This window comes from Lissotriton helveticus, chromosome 11, assembly GCF_964261635.1.
Source record: "Lissotriton helveticus chromosome 11, aLisHel1.1, whole genome shotgun sequence".
NCBI classification, from domain to species: Eukaryota; Metazoa; Chordata; class Amphibia; order Caudata; family Salamandridae; genus Lissotriton; species Lissotriton helveticus.
Window position 1 is genome coordinate 1,131,464,129 of NC_136072.1, and position 17,922 is coordinate 1,131,482,050.

The 17,922-nt window shown below is 46.4% G+C and overlaps 1 protein-coding gene across 2 annotated transcripts in view; it reads left to right on the top strand.

Annotated features, from left to right (window-relative positions):
- LOC144792711 (uncharacterized) overlaps positions 1-17,922 on the top strand; it is a 1,012,556-nt gene that overhangs the window by 445,121 nt on the left and 549,513 nt on the right. The window lies entirely within an intron of this gene.

Here is a 17,922-nt window from a genome sequence, read left to right on the forward strand (position 1 = left end):
GGTCTCCAGTAGCGCTGGATGATTTACTGTGTCGAATGCCGCAGATAGGTCAATAAGGATGAGTAGGCAGGCATCACCTTCATCTAAAGCATTGAGCCCGAGACGTTGAGCATAGCTGTTTATCCAGCATTAGGGGTATCTTTCATAGATTCACATGCCTGAATCATTCCCCGTCGTCAGGGTGGGAGTCCCCGGTACATAAAAAGAGTTATGTCATAAAGACATATACATAGTAATAGGCCAGAGGCCTCTCATTAGTAACACATCCATGTCCTTTTGTAAAAAGGACCAAACTTTGGCCAAGAGCCAATCAGATATCACCACCCTCTAGAACCTTCCTGGAAGGAGCCCTAGTCCCTCAGATTTTCTACCGCACGTCGTGCTAAGGGAGTCTCCACTGAGCTCTGCTCAGCTTCTTTGTATTTCTGGATTTTTTCCACATATTTTTCTCAGAATTGTCTTTCTGTGAGGGATTTTCAGTTTAGCCATGGCTGATACTCCAAAAAAGGGGCTCTTTAAATCTTGTGCCTCTTGTGGCAAGAAGAGGCTTCATGTAGATGACAGGCATGAGGACTGCCTTTACTGTCTCCACCCTGACCATTCAGCCAAGGATTGTAAAGTCTGCCGCACTTTTTCAGCCAAAACTCTCAAGGACAGAGAGGGCCGCCTGCTGATATGTGAATGTAAATGTAAATGTGTTTCGATTTATATAGCGCACTAATCACCCAGGGGTCTCAAGGCGCTTGCTTAGGGAACCCGTCCTGGTATTCCCCTGTGAGATACCCCGGCAGGGTATTCACAAGGTGAAAGCCAGGCATCCCGCCGCGAGGGGCCGTAGTGGAGATTAAGCAAGCTATTGCCCAGAGTCGCAGAGTGTGACCCCGTGAGTTGAGTAGGCACCGGAGCGCGAATTGTCGAGTCTGTGGAATTTTTGAGCCCGAGACCCGCCGAGGAATCGAACCCTGGTCCACGGCTGATCTCAGCTTCCGGGTCTGCCGCCTCTAACCACTGAGCCACGCTTCTCCACGGCTATGGCTTCAGAGACTCAAGGACAAGGACCAGGCAGTCTCTTCAGGTGAGAGTGAGTGTTCCATTAGGAGTATACGCTCTTCTCCCAAAAGGCCAAGAACGTCATCCCCAGAACCATCATTACAGCCACCTCAAAAGAAGACGCCCAAGTCTTCAGAGGTTCGTTCCAAGGCCATGGCTGTGAAGGTTTCTCAACAAGACCCTGCCTTCAAGTCGACAGCCACTATCTCCACGTCGATGGCGTCATCTTTAACATCAACATCGACGACTACTACATCCTCGTCGTCGACGGGTAAGTCTGTTCCATCTATTATTGTTATCAAAAAGTCGTCGACAAGCGCCTCATCGTCGACGAAGTCAAAATCGTCATCATCGACAAAAGCTCCATCGACGTCGACGAAATCGTCATCGACGATAAAGGCTCCGTCGACGACGACAGTTTCATCGTCTATGAGATAATCGTTGCCGACACCGGGCCCGTCGACGTTGACACCAGCGTCGGCGAAGCAACCATCGTCATCGAAGAAGACACCGTCAACGACGGAATCTGGTTTGATTGTCGACGTTCCCCCGTCGACGACCACTCCGTCGACGTGCTCGACGACGGTAGAGTCGCCTCCCTTGAAGTGTACTTATACGCACTTCAAGATGACCACGCGTACTCTCACGCCTGAATTGACCTCTCCGAGCAGGGTCCAGCCATTCCCACCTGCTCATCTTCTGGATACTGAGGACTCTGATGAGGGCTCTATGTTCCGAACAGCGACCAGCCCCTCGGAACTACACGTAAAACTACATGAAAGTTCAGATTGTGAGGAACAAGAACAGGATGATGTGGAGTACCAGGAGGAATTCAAACTCCTCTGCCTCCGCTACAGCCTATAGTGTGTCTCCCAGCCTCCATAGTGACAGATCTGCAGTTTCTCATTGCGGACTACAAGCAAAGGTTTCCGTCCACTCCTCCGCCTCCGCCAGTTGTGACACCGCCACCTAGGCCTCGGCCTCCTCCTCTAGTCCTTCAACCAGATCCGGTTCCTTCGCGTCCTCCGCCATCCTCTGATGAGGAAGACGAAGAAGAGGAGCAACAACAGGAGGAAGGGGAGCTCCAGGACACACAAGACGACTGGGATGACTACGTTATTCCAGGCCCAGCATCCCCTGTACAGGCACAAGCGGATTCACCCCCGGAAGACATTGGGGGATTCCACAATATCCTAGAAAGGGCGGCGTTACAATTCAAACTCAAGGTAACGTCGACACAACAGGATTGCTTCCTTTATGATTTTAAGGAACCATTCAAAAAGACTGTACGGTCCATTCCCATCATTGATTACATCTGGGAACAAGGGGAGAAAATAATGCAAAACCCTTCATCTCTGGCTCCAGTACTGCCCAGACTGGACAAAGAATATAAAGGTCCTGACTCAGCTCCAGCTTGCCTTACTGGCCATCCAAAGCCGGACTCCGTCATTACCCAGGCAGCGCAGCGCAAGTCAAAAAATCCATCGGCTGCGTTGGTTGCGCCGCCAGATAAGGAAGGTCGAAAACTAGACAACATAGGGAAGAGGTTTTCGTCCATGTCAGCTCTATCAGTGCGTGCAGCAAACTCTTTGGCACTGTTAGGACGCTACAACAATTAAATGTGGCAGATTTCGCTCCATATTTGGATTCGCTTCCAGAAGAGCAGAAAGAAGAGGTGAAAAAGATACTCCTTGAAGGCGAGCGTTCCGCTTCGGAGATGATTGATGTGGTGATGGATATCGCATCCACGGGGTTCCGTCAGCTGGCAAGAGCTGCAGTCCTGAGGCGCAAAGGTTGGCTTAAAGCAACATCTTTCCGGCCTGAAGGTCAGACAAAGGTATTGGATATGCCGTATGACGGTCAACTTCTTTTTGGGCAACATATTGTTGTATAGCTCCTATATATCCATATTTCGTGTTAAGTTAGCATAGGTACATTTCAGATTTAAACGCCATTTTTCCTTTCTTGCAACTTCTGCACACGACCCTCATTTGTTGACTTAGCTTTCAACCTAGTAGTTTGCCGTGGTGAATGTGAGAATAATATGTTATTGCTCTGATATCTGCTTTGTTTAATAAAACATGTCTGCACGGAGAGTGCTGAAGTTTCAGGAGCAACACGATATGGAATTGTTATGAGGTCTGATCTCCACGCCTTCATAGTCATAACACAAGTGCAGCCTTTGCCAACTTGGGCTTGAGGCGGGATTGATATTGCTTTGCAGGAGAATAGTTAACACACACTTGATGCGGTGCACATGCAGAGAGAGCTGGTGTATGCTGATGTGATTCCTTCATGCTAGGACACTAAGGTATGGGCCCGCCCTAAAACAACCCAAAGAGACCTTCTTAGATAATAATATAATATATGTGTTAGGGAGGGTGAGATATAAGTGTTGTTAACTCTTATTCATTACAGCATGTTAACATGCTGTCACCATTCGCTTTTTATGTCTTAGTAACTATGCTGATAATTTTGCTACTGATAATAAGTATACTTGTATTATCAAAGATACTGCGCCTGAGAAGACGGCATTAGTAAATAAACATTTCAAATGCACATGTGTCTTCTTTACTCCATGTTCTGGTTTGTAATGATAATATAACGAAAGAGTGTTCATGAGTCCCACGTACCCTGAGGTACTGTAAGTTCATGTTCTGGTTTGTCTAAACATTGGGTGTTTGATATGTCCAATGAGACACTGTAGCTAGCTCGGTAAGGGGTGAGTTGGTTGCTAAGGTAAGTTTTGGGACATCCTAATTTGCCGAGGTTCCACTCCTCTGTGCACAGTTCTGTGTGAGTACAGAAACCCTGCAACATGGCGCCCAACGGTTTCGGTGGTCTTATATCATGACACTCGAGTAGTTTATCGTTCATGCCTTAACCCCTTCACGTCCGTTTCCGGAAAACGGGGTGTCGGTGAAACCTACCTATTTTTTGAAATAGGTCTTTATTCAAGCTTGATTCTTTCTTAAACGGTTTCTTTGAATTACTACCCAGTTGTGCTACAAAGTATTCTTTGTGTTTTCTTATTTCCAATTCTGTAATGGCGGCAGCGGTGGCTATTGCGCAGCATAGTCGCGTAGCGGTACGCAACCATCTTCAGACGTACCAAGTCCCAGTAGATGGGATGGCTGTGATTTTCGTGGTATGTGCAGATCCGGCGTTTCCTTACGAGTTGTTTTACTCTTGGGTTACGTTTCCGGCTGTGGACGCTAATTCTGGTTTGTTCCACTCCTACACCGCCTCGGATGTCCCGGCTGAATATACGCCGTACAGGGCATTGGAAATACCTATTGATCATTGGCAGCATCGAGTTTGGTTTGATGGCGCCCTCCCCCACTCTATGTCCCCTGCGAGGTTAGGTCCACTCTCAATTCCAGGTACTAATTGGCCTGCGTTGGGTGGCTTTACCCCGCACCCGAATCACGGGGCTTGCGCCCTGGCTGAAATTCGCAGGCTGCATGTAGTTTCCATTTCCGTGATTCGTGCTTTAGTGCAATACATTGGTCGACATCTTCCTGGTGGTCCCCAGGGGGGTGCGGCCGCTCCCATGGAACGAGGCGGTATGCGTCTCAATCCAGTGATGGTAAATTCGGTTTTTGGTGCGCGTCCTGTTGACAACGATGACTTCCCATTCTGGCTAGCAGAGAAGTTTGATCAACTGGAGGCGGTTTTTCCGAATTCTACTCCTGCTGATAAACATAGAATGTTAACGATTACTCTACCGAAGGATATTACTCCTGAACTTGCTGACTGTGACAGCTGGGGAAAAACATTTGCGGCAGTTTATACAAGGTGCTTCGGCACCCCGTCTATGACTGCCCTGCCTGAAATCGTTAGACGTGTTCAGAATGATCACGGTCCTGAGGCAGCGGTTGAATTGGGTATGCGCCTGTGTGGTTCTTTTGAGATTGTAAGTGATCTCATTCTCTCCAATGTTAAAGGAGATGCAGTTAACTTTCAGGTGTCGAATGCTTTGGCTGCTCTGCCCGATGCCGACAAACCCCGCCAGTTAGCAAAAATTGTGGTGGCCGCTTATAAAACGATTGGCCGCACAAGTAGGGGTCTGAAATATTTTCCAGTGAAGGAGAAAAAACAACCACAGGGACAATCTGCAGTGACAGATGCCCAGCCCAAGTCCAAGAAACAAAATTGGCCTAAAAAACAGACACAGGGGAAGCAGACAACGCAGACTCAGGGTACTTTTCCTGCAATACAAGCTCCTGCGCCACCCGATAAAGTTTATGATTTGCGCGACCGCGCGATGATTAAATCGCCTGATCGTTTTCAGGGTTCTGATCAACGCTCTCCTCGTTCCTTTCAGGACACATCGGCCCCGAAGACCGGTGGAGGAGGAGGGGGTGGACGTGGACGTGGTGGCCAACAAGGACGTGGCCAGTCCCGCCAGACGGACGGCGCAGTGAATCAGGAGGATTCTACGCCTAGGCGTCCGCAGTTTGCGAAAAAGAAAGTCGCAGCCTTAACAGCGCATCGATATGCCACAGATAGTGAGAACGCGGCTTCGGAATCTGACGTGGGCTCTGACCTTGCTGGACAGCGCGGCGGAGATAACCATAGTCAGAGAGGCGCTGCGTCCACTACTGAGGGTGACAGCGACTGATGTCTACGTTGTGATAGAAACAGCGGATACGAGACTTGCTCCCCCTGAAAGACTATATGAAATTGTCCTGTTAATTGAAGGTGACATACAGCGTACCGTTAAAGGTGTATTTTGGGAGAATCTGTCTTCTACATATGATATTTTACTTTCGGAGGCTGACTGGCCCCCACCTTTTGTGCTCGCGGCGCCGCGAGGGGAGGAGGTAATCCTACCCAGTTTCGCGAACACTGTCTCGAAAGAGCATGCGCAGCATTTTGCAGAAGAGTGGGCTCGGGCTCTCGCGCCGGCTCTGTACCGTAACCAATGTGGTTGGGATAAATTGTCGCCTTGCCACGAAATTCCGTTGCGGTCTCAGCCGCAGCCTCAACCTCAATATCCCATTCGGCGTGAAGCAAAATCTTCCGTCGCGGAAATCCTTGAACAATTGGAATATCAGGGAGTTATTGAAACGTGTGTGTCACCGATGAATAATCCCCTTTTTACTGTGAATAAACCTGACGGATCATATCGTTTGGTTTTGGATTACCGGCATTTAAACTCGCATTGCCGTAACTGTGCAGTACAGAATACCCACGGCTCTGCCCTAGTGGATAGTCTCGTGCGTAAGCGTTTCAAGACAACGCTTGACATATCCAATGGTTTTTATGCCCACAGATTGGACAGCTTTAGCTCCCAATGGACCAGTTTTACAAGCGCTGGAGTCCAAAAGCAATTCCGGCGTCTTCCAATGGGCTACAAGAATAGTCCTGGTGTATTTACCGCTCGAATTGTCTCTATTCTGGAGGCACTCGACCCTGATGCTTTTTCGTATGTGGATGACATATATCTCACTGACGACGATATTTGGGAGCATCTGTGTCGAGTAAATTCTCTTGTTTGCAACTTCGCAGACATGGGTTACAAATTCAACTTTGCAAAATCGCACATTGCTGAACACACAGTGTTGTTTTTGGGCTATGAGCTCAACAATGAAGGTAGAGGTTTGGCTCCTCACTTCTTGGAGAAGTGCGCACAATTGCGCGCACCAACAACTCTGAAAAAATTACAATCCTTACTGGGCTTTTTGAATTTCGGCAGAACTTACATTCCGGAATATGCCCAGCGTATCAAGCCTTTGTATGCTTTGATACAACCAACTTTCTCAAAATCTTGCTGGCTGCCTGAGCATTCAGCCATTTTGCAATCCTTGCAGGCTGATCTGCTCGCTTCTAAATATTTACTGACTCGTGATAACCACACCAACCTGGTCATAAGAATAATTCCTGGGACGGTGGGTTTCACTTACCTCACTTTTAATGAAGGTGACACAGTACCTATTGCTTACAAGTCACACTTGTACACCTCGGCTGAGATGCGGTTTCCCACCATAGAAAAGGTTTTAACTGCTGTACAGATGGCTATTCTAAAAGAACGAGCTCTGTCACAGGGGAAACGCATGCTAGTGGTAACACCCTGTCCTCATTTGGAGGCAGTCACGAAAGCCAGTGTACCAAATTCAAAAGCTTTGCACCCTCGGTGGATTCAGTGGGCTGCGTCATTGTCATCCTCGGATGTCATGTTTATTTTTGACGCTTCCTTACGGTCGCAGGAGTTCTTGCAGTATGAATTCGTTCACCCTGCTCCTCTGGCGATGCGACCTTTGGAGGACTTCCATTGCATCATTTACACTGATGGGTCGGCGCAGGTTGCGCATGGCTCTAAACATGCCTACGTTTCCGCTTGCGCCATTGTGGTCGGTGCTATGTTGAATGATGAGTTCATTTCCAGGGAAGTGCACACGATGCCCCTGGGAGATTGCACCGCACAATTGGCAGAGCTTCGTGCTCTATTACTAGCGTTAGAGTACGCAGATCCAAGTGTTACTACTCTAATTGTAAGTGATTCTTACTACTGTGTCCAGTCTTACAATGAAAACTTGTTCTTTTGGATTCAAAATGATTTTCATGATTCCAAGGGTAGCACAATAAAACATAAAAAGATCTGGGTTCGAGTGGCAGAGCTTAAGGCTGTGTTGCCACTCGTTTATGTGATTCATACTCTCGGTCATCAGCGCGTGGGAGTTCACGCTGTTGGCAACTCGCTTGCTGATGAAGCAGCGAAATCAGCAGTATCTACATACTTAGTTGCAGCAGTTACTAGGTCGAAAACCAAGATTGATAGCGACATCTTGGCAGCGATTGCTGCCTCTGAGAAGGGAAGTAAACATCCTTCGGGATTCCCTTCGAAGTATAAATACCACTTAAGTCCCGAAAAGGTTCCTTTTGTGACAATTCCTGATGTTGGGGAACGGCTGATTCCCAACTCTGATCGCAGAACAGACTTGATTACAGCGGCTCATGAAGGTGTGGCGTCTGCGCATGCGGGCGTCTCAGCCACTGTAACGCAACTACAACAACGTTTCTGGTGGCGGGGACTGTACAAACAGACGCGTGATTATGTCCTTCTTTGTGACATATGCCAGCAGATTAAACCTTCAACTGCTACGCGTCCGCCTCAGACTCAGTTGTACATTTCTAATAAACCACTAGGCTGTGTTTATTTAGATCACTGCGGTCCATTTTCATCTGATACTGCGTATAAATACATCTTAGTAGCAGTTGACTCATGCACACGCTTTGTGTGGTTATGGCCACATCGCAGCGCTGATTCCCGGACTGTCATCAGAGATTTGCGTATCTTTATAGGGATTTTTGCCTGTGGTACCTTCCATTCGGATCAGGGTCCGGCTTTCGCCTCTAAGGCGTATAAGGATGCCATGACTTCGATGGGGGTCCAAGTCAAGTTTTCGTCACCCTACAGACCCGAGGGTAATAGTGTAGTTGAACGAATGAACCGTGATTTAAAGCAATCTTTGACAGCCCGAGTTATAGGCACTGGCAGAAATTGGCTGGCTCACCTCTATGGCGTGCAGCGTGCTCTTAATAATTTCCCTAGGAGGTCTCTGGGTGGGCGGACCCCATACGAAATGCTCTTTGGCATCAAGATGTTCGTCCCTGACCTTGACGGTCTAGACTCGGTGGTTCGCGCCACTTCCTTTGACGCAGATGAACATTGCACTGTTTTACAGAATCTACAAAAGACGAGAGACACTCTTGCAAAGGAACATTTGCCCTCCACATCGGATGATGCGTTGCAGATCCCGGTAGTTGGCTGGCTACCCCAAGTTGGAGAACTGGTTCGAGAGAAGATCGACAACAAGAAAGAGTTTGGTCCCTCCTATCGCGCTCCGGTCCCAGTGCTTGGAGTGAAGGGCACAAGAACAGTCATTTTACCACCACTTCCAGGTCGTAAGGAAAACAGGTTTATTTCTATTGACAATGTCAAGATACACAGAGTGGCCGATTCTTCTTAGCATGACACCGGCTGTTTCCTGTCCTTCCATTGTGAGAAATTCAATTATGCCCACTGCTTCTAATAATGAACCTGAGGTGGCCATCGAATTACCTGCTGTTTCCACTCCATTATTGAATACTTTACCAGGAACTAACCTTGATGAGACAGACTATACATACCCCACTGATTTGTCCATGCCTGACCTGCAAGCTCGTTTAGCCACGGAATCCAGATTTTCATTTGACTCTGCTTCCCTTGCCTCGAAAAAACCCTCTAAAATTGCATTATATGCTAGCCTGTTTAAAAAACATTTTTTGATACCTCCTTGGATATACATTTGGCTGGTCCTTTTTTCAGTTTACCTTTTTATGTCAATTGGTTTTGTGTTTTATTTTTTTCGGATTATGAATGGACACTATGTCGAGGAGAGAACTTGCATTACTCATTTGAATGGAACTTTGGCCCCACTTTCCTCTTCACATTCTACACACAGATTAAAAAGAGACTTGACTTTGGTTAACATCACAGCGTGGCCTGTTCTGGATGGAATCGCGTGGGATGCAGTTCGTTTTCAGATTCATGGCCCAACGGAAGTCGTTAATGTTCCTAATGTACTAAGAGTTAATATGGGGGATGTGGTGAAACAAAACATTCGTTCTGATGATTGGGATGTTAATGCTGTGGAAAGTTTGTTTTCTGATTTGAGATATTATGCTGCTTTTGATGCTGAGGATTTATATTTAGAATCTGCTAATTATGGTGAATTGTTCTGTTACCAACATTATGGCAATCACTTCTTACACAAGACATCTTCCCGAAGGGATGCGGTTAATTTTACTCAGTGGGAACATTGCCCAGCACCAACACAAGGGAGTTCAGAAACGTTTCTTAAAAAGTATACTTATTTCACTGACTTTAATCAGTCCAATCCCGAGTCCTTTTATTTTAAATTTCAAAAACAGCCACTGTCCAAGGTTCGACTTACAAATACAAAATTGTTATATTCAAAGGCCTTCCTGGATCAATTAGTTTCTGGAGGGTATGAGTTATGGAAGGATACCATAGACCTTAAATCAGTTTGGGGCTCAAGGGCCTGGCAGGTACAAGGCACTGAGGCTTTGCACCGTGCATGTCTCATCCCAAATCATATGTGGTTTTTAAATGAAACCATTTCCCAGACCACGTGCTTTGGATTGGCTACATCTAAAAGGTTAAACACCCCGTCTTTCCCGGAGTTGGAGGAATATGAGAATTGGAGTAATTTTACTAAATTGTCCATTAGAGAAATACAGGCTCTGCTTCTGAATTCCTCCTTTAACATTTCCAGTATGAACCCCAAGGGTTGGCTGCTTTGGCACCGTGGTGCTGATTCTTGCCAAAAGAGATTTTTAAATATGACTGACGGTTTTAGGGCTGTTAGATCTGATCCCCGTTTTGATTTGAGTCATACTGTCACCTCTTACTCTGTGGGCAAGTTGTGTCAATCATGGCTGAAACATTCAACTTTACCTGCGGTTAAGTATCACCTTTCCAAACTGAATGCAGACGTGGATTTGAATGATTTCATTAAGGGCCCAGCTAGTGGCAGGTCGAAACGCTGGTTATATGGTGTTTACAATGAAATTTGGAAACTCTCACAAATTGAGGCTGCTTCACGCCTTAGGGCTATTGATCAGGCAAATCTTGAGAAAGTTCTTGCAGTTGTTGACAATAGCATTAACGTGCTTTCCTCTAGAATTTACACATTAGATAATATTGTGTCGTCTGTTGTTGATATTGTGCATGATGAAGTGTCTGTATTATACCATGGTCAAAATCAATTACGTTCAATCATGCAGTTTGCATGGACACTACAGACTCTTAAAATGGGTAAAGTTCCCTGGGGATACATGAACGTTTCCTCTTTATTTGCACCGTTTAATTTGACAGACAAACAACGCTTGCTTTCAATGCGTGATGCTTCCTTTTCTATGCTCCATATTGAAAGATTGGAATCTTTGCCTTTTTCTGTGGCAGAGACCACTGCTGCTACGTGGCTTATCCACGGTTTAATAACGCTGCCTTTTGCTTTATATAAGTTTTCAATTTGTATGAAATATGTGCCAATAGGTCGTTTTGAACCCTTAGGTAGCGGTTTTCTTCATGAGGTCTGGTCACTCCCATATACATACAGATGTTTCAAGGATGAACAAGAGGTTTATCTAACAGGGGATGAGTGTACTGAGACGCCAGATCATTCTTTAATGTGTAGACACATACAGTTACACGGTTCATGTAACAAGGACAGACCGAATATGGCTTGCGTTTTACAGGGCACGCCAGTTCCTGCTATCATCCCCACGTTTAAATTGTTGGAGAATGGTAGTTATTTAATGCTCAATAATGAAAACTGTTGTGGTTTAATTAAAGGTATAGCTTTCATAGTAACAGTTAGTGAGCGAGTTATTTGCTGCAGAAATGTTCTTTATCCTCCCACACGTGAACATAGGGAGTCTTCCATTTGGCCACAGATACCGACCTTGGGAGCAGAATTCAGCGGCATGGCTAGAATAAGAGCTCTATTGTCCCAGAAAGAGGTGGCCTTGAGCTCGGCCCGTGAAACTTTCGTGCTTCACATTGCTAACACCCGCACGGAGGTTCAGGCTCTTTTAAACACTGATTTGCCCTTGCATTTCGGAGCTATGGTCCGTTCTATCTTTAACGCATCCTCCACAACGGGCCTAGCACATTTTTTTAAAGTTGTTAGCGGTGGTCTCGTGACTTCCTTTGAGAAGATTTTTGGAGTCATCCCTGCTTTCTTCCATTCTATTTTTTCGTCCTTATTTGGAGGGTTCCCGTTTTTACTTGCTTTAGCGGCAGGCGCATTGGTGGTTTTCTGCCTTTTTAAATATGGATGCCCTTCCTGTGCAAGACCACGCACAGCTACTACTGACGCGGTTTCGCAACCGCATGCTTGATTATTATGGCACACTGCCGTTGGCGACTCTAAGCACGGCGTTTGGATTATCTTTTCGGTTCTCCTATTTCACCTGTGTCCAGCCTGTATTTCGCTGCCTGACCTGTGATTTCCTTTGGGCCATTGATTTGTGTCTCTGCGGACCAGCATCTTCTGACGTCGATTTTGATCAACTGATGAGTCCTATCATTGCTCACGAGTTGGTTTGTTCTGACGAAAGAATTATGGCCTTGGCGGTGGCACATGGACTAATGGGTCCCTGGGATGTGTTGTCGGCAGCGCGAAATTTCTTGGAACAAAGTTTTCTTGAAAACCCACCGAGCTGTCCTCTGATGGTTATAGAGGATCCGGTGCTGGAAGATCACGTATGTTCCTTTCATCTTTTAAACTGGATGGCTGAACTGTTTTCGGATGAGGACAGTGACTTCCTCCTTGGGGCTGTTGCAGCTTACTTTTCATATACGGTCTTATCATAGACACTGCCTCAGATTGGCATGCTGATTGATAGCATTTCCTTGATTTTATTGACTTTTGGTCAAGACATTTTTTTTGCTTGCCTATTGGCTTGAGCCACATTATATTTGTGGGCTATTTTTTAGCATTAGTTTTTATAATTGAATTTTTATTCATGCTCGTTTATAAATGGATTCTGCTCTCATGTGATGGCACTTCTGTTATCTTATTTAGTCCGTTCTCGGATCATGGGGGGGTGTTGTATAGCTCCTATATATCCATATTTCGTGTTAAGTTAGCATAGGTACATTTCAGATTTAAACGCCATTTTTCCTTTCTTGCAACTTCTGCACACGACCCTCATTTGTTGACTTAGCTTTCAACCTAGTAGTTTGCCGTGGTGAATGTGAGAATAATATGTTATTGCTCTGATATCTGCTTTGTTTAATAAAACATGTCTGCACGGAGAGTGCTGAAGTTTCAGGAGCAACACGATATGGAATTGTTATGAGGTCTGATCTCCACGCCTTCATAGTCATAACACAAGTGCAGCCTTTGCCAACTTGGGCTTGAGGCGGGATTGATATTGCTTTGCAGGAGAATAGTTAACACACACTTGATGCGGTGCACATGCAGAGAGAGCTGGTGTATGCTGATGTGATTCCTTCATGCTAGGACACTAAGGTATGGGCCCGCCCTAAAACAACCCAAAGAGACCTTCTTAGATAATAATATAATATATGTGTTAGGGAGGGTGAGATATAAGTGTTGTTAACTCTTATTCATTACAGCATGTTAACATGCTGTCACCATTCGCTTTTTATGTCTTAGTAACTATGCTGATAATTTTGCTACTGATAATAAGTATACTTGTATTATCAAAGATACTGCGCCTGAGAAGACGGCATTAGTAAATAAACATTTCAAATGCACATGTGTCTTCTTTACTCCATGTTCTGGTTTGTAATGATAATATAACGAAAGAGTGTTCATGAGTCCCACGTACCCTGAGGTACTGTAAGTTCATGTTCTGGTTTGTCTAAACATTGGGTGTTTGATATGTCCAATGAGACACTGTAGCTAGCTCGGTAAGGGGTGAGTTGGTTGCTAAGGTAAGTTTTGGGACATCCTAATTTGCCGAGGTTCCACTCCTCTGTGCACAGTTCTGTGTGAGTACAGAAACCCTGCAACAATATCAATGAGATGCTCCAGGGTATCAAAAAAGATACTGATACCGCAAAGGCTCTAGGTACACTCCAATACAAAAATCCTTCCTTTCGGGGCTCCAGAGGAAGAGGTCAGTCCTCGAGAGGTGACTATCAGGGGTACAAATCCACGTACAGCTCAAATCAGCAGTACAAACCCCAGTACCAACAAAGACAGCAGCAGAACCAGTCGTCCTACAACAAGTCTTCCTTTCGGGGACGAGGAGGAAAGAAGGACACAGCCAGAAGGCAATGACTTCTCTCTGCCACAGGTCTCCATTTCCTATCCCCCTTGCAAACTTGGCGGGAGAATTTCATCCTTCCTTCGCAATTGGCAACAAATTACAACGGATCGGTGGGTCCTCCAACTTGTTCAATTCGGTCACTCTCTAGAGTTCGTGGAAACTCCTCCTCAAAAGCCGCCAATACCAATGCTGCACAAAAATCTGCATCTCCTGCAATTGGAACTCTCCCTCATGCTCAAAAAAGAAGCGATAGAAAGAGTCCCCCGGAATCAGAAGGGCAAGGGATTCTACTCCCGATTCTTCCTAATTCAAAAGAAGGAGAAAAAATGGAGACCTATATTGGACTTAAGAGACCTCAACCAATACCTCAAAAAACAGTCATTCCGTATGGTGTCCATCCAGGAGGTGCTACAACTCCTCAATGCGAACGACTTCTTGGTGTCTTTAGACCTTCAAGACGCGTACTTTCATATACCAATCCACAGGAACCACAAGCAATTCCTCAGGTTCGCGGTGGCGGGCAAGCACTACCAGTTTCGGGTATTGCCTTTCGGCCTGAAGTCGGCACCACGCATTTTTACCAAATGTCTCTCTCCAGTAGCTCTCCAGTGCTCCGTCCATCACCACCCCCTTTTGTACCGTATCTCTCCAGTAGCAGCGTACCTCCGCCAACAACATCACCAGGTCTTCCTGTACTTAGACGACTGGCTCGTCAAGGCACCTACTTTCGCAGGCGTGACCAAGTTCTCCAACGCCTGTCTTCAGCTCTTCAATGGTCTGGGACTTACTCTCAACGAAGAGAAATCCATCCTTCAGCTGTCCCAGTGTCTCACTTTCCTAGGAGCTGTCCTAGATACTACTCAGAGAAAGGCTTTCCCTTCACAGGAACGTCAATTGAAATTAAGGACCTTGGCCGCCCGGATTCAATCCAAAAAGTCCATCACGGTGCGCCTGTACAAATCCTTGTTAGGGATGATGTCCTCAAACATCCTGTTGGTTCCACACTGCCGCCTTCGTATGCGTCCACTTCAGGAGGCGCTATCCGCTCAGTGGATTCAAAGCAGGGGATCTTTCGACGACGTAATCCGGATAACTCCTACCATTGTCCGTGCTCTGAACTGGTGGCTTCACCCACAGAATCTGAGGCAGGGTCTTTCGTTCATACTTCCAGTTTCGCCACATGTGATAACTACAGATGCGTCTTTGGAAGGATGGGGTGCGTTCCTTCAGGACCTTCAAATCAACGGGCAGTGGTCCCTTGCAGAGAAGCAACTGCACATAAACCTCCTCGAGTTAAGGGCAGTCTACCTGGAATTAAGAGCGTTCCTGCCCAGGATCAAAGATTCCCCAGTGCTTGTGAGAACAGACCACACCACCACAATGCACTATCTAAACAAACAAGGGGGAACTCGCTCTCTGACGTTGTCTCAAGAATCTCAACGGATTTGGAAATGGCTACTTCAACACAACATTTCCCTTCGGGCAGAGTACGTCCCAGGGACGGACAATGTCCTGGCGCTCTGTCCTGGCGGACTCTCTGAGCAGACAACGCTCGGTGTGCCACGAGTAGGAGCTGGATCAACAACTTCTCAGCTCTGTATTCGCCCGATGGGGCAGGCCTCACCTGGATCTGTTTGCGACACAGCACAACGCAAAATGCCAACATTACGCAAGCTGGCATCCCCAGAAGGGATTGCCAGGGGATGCATTTTCGATCGCATGGTGCAACGTCTTTGCTTACGCCTTTCCTCCATTTCCCCTAATTCCCAGGGTCCTCCGTAAACTGAAGGCAGAGCATTGCACCCTGATCTTGATAGCCCCAGCGTGGCCGCGCCAGCACTGGTTCACAGATCTTCATCTCCTGTCGCTGGAACCGCCGATTCTATTGAAGTCTTGCCCGACTCTCCTCCCAATGAACCAGGGGCAGCTCCAGCATCCGGATCCCGCATCTCTCAGATTGTCGGCTTGGCTCCTGAGTTCAGAGAGTTTCAGAACCTAGACATTCCTCAAGAATGCAGGGCAGTCTTAGCCCAGGCTCGGGCCGACAGTACCAACAAGACGTATTCTCTAAAATGGAAAAGGTTCTGTGCCTGGTGTAAAGCAAACAAGATACACCCCTTTTCATCAACACCTGCACAAATTCTACCTTACCTGCTCCATTTGGCGCACTCAGGATTGGCCCATTCTTCTATTAAAGTCCACCTGGCGGCCATATCTCGGTTCAGGCGTTCGTCATCTGGTACTTCCCTCTGGTCCAATAGACTGGTTAAGCAATTTCTAAAAGGCCTGTTCAGGACATTCCCTCCGGTGAGAGCTTTACCACCCACCTGGCAGCTAAACATTGTGCTTGCTCAACTGATGAAACATCCCTTTGAGCCAATACACAGAGCTGACATCAAATACCTGTCTTGGAAAACCGCTCTCTTACTAGCGCTCACATCAGCAAGGCTTGTAAGTGAGCTGCAAGCCTTCTCTATTCAGGATCCTTTACTGCAGTTCCAACAGGACAGAGTTATTCTACGGACCAACCCTAAATTCATCCCGAAGGTTCCGTCTAATTTTCACCTGAATGAACCTATAGTCTTGCTGACTTTCTTCCCAAATCCACTTTCCGCAGCAGAGAGGTCTCTCCACTCTTTAGACCTCAAACGTTGTTTGAAGTTCTACATCCACCGAACAGAACAGTTTCGGAAATCCACTCAGCTTTTTGTTGCCTTCAGCAGGCCCAGAAAGGGTCTTCCATTAACTAAGCAGAGCATTTCTCGTTGGATCTCTGCAGCCATTACTTTCTGCCATCAACAGGCAGGTCATCCTCTGCATTCTAAAGTTCGGGCTCATTCAACCAGAGCTGTCTCCACTTCAATGGCGCTCTTTGCAGGAGTGCCCATTATCGACATATGCAGAGCGGCGACATGGAAGATACCACATACGTTCACCAGGCACTACTGCTTGGATTCTGAACTTATGAAAGATGCAGCAGTAGGACAAGCTGTGCTCTGTCATCTATTTCACTAGAGGTGAGCCTTCTCTCTTTCATCCCACCTTCCTCCTGTCTACTCGCACATTTCTCTTTTATATGGTATTTTGGTACTTGTTATATTTCACAATTAGTATTCTAAATGTGCTGGTGATTGCTCGCTACTCTGATTTAGGCATGTGAATCTATGAAAGATACCCCTAATACTGGATAAGAAATGCGTTACTTACTTGTAACTGCAGTTATCCAGTATTGGTAGCTTTCATAGATTCACATGCAACCCACCCACCTCCCCTGGAAGGGCTCACCTTGGTTCTCTCAGTAGGTACTACTTAGCACTGTGCTTACGAAAATCTGAGGGACTAGGGCTCCTTCCAGGAAGGTTCTCATGAGAGGCCTCTGGCCTATTAGTATGTATATGTCTTTATGACATTACTCTTTTTATGTACCGGGGACTCCCACCCCGACGACGGGGAATGATTCAGGCATGTGAATCTATGAAAGATACCAATACTGGATAACTGCAGTTACAGGTAAGTAACGCATTTCTTCCGTGCTACACCTTTCCTGAATCCTGATTGAAAGGTGTCGAGGAGGTTGAACTCATTAATGTGTTTGTTGAGTTGGTGGAGAACGCATTTCTCCAATGTTTTTGCAAAGAATGGGATGTTGGAGATAGGTCTGAGGTTGTTAAGATCATTAGGATCAGCCCCTGGTTTCTTGAGAATGGGTGTGATTTGTCCAAGTTGAAGTGAGTCTGGGACACAGCCTGAGGTGAGAGAGGCGTTGATGATTTTTGTCCAGGAAGCGGAAATGGTGTGGTTGAGTTCTTTTATAATAGTGGATGGTAAGGGGGCCATAGTGTGGGAGGAGGGTTTTAGGTTAGAAATTATACTGAAGACCTCATTTTCTGACATTAACTCAAAGTCGGACCAATGTGCATGCTTTTAAGCTGGAGGCAGGCCAGATTGTCCTTGTTAAGAACTCTTTCTGAATGGTCAATGGTGGTTAAAGGGGGGGCAGGTTAAGAGGGATGTGACATAAACTCCAGGGCAAGAGGTTGAGGTTTGTCGGTTTGC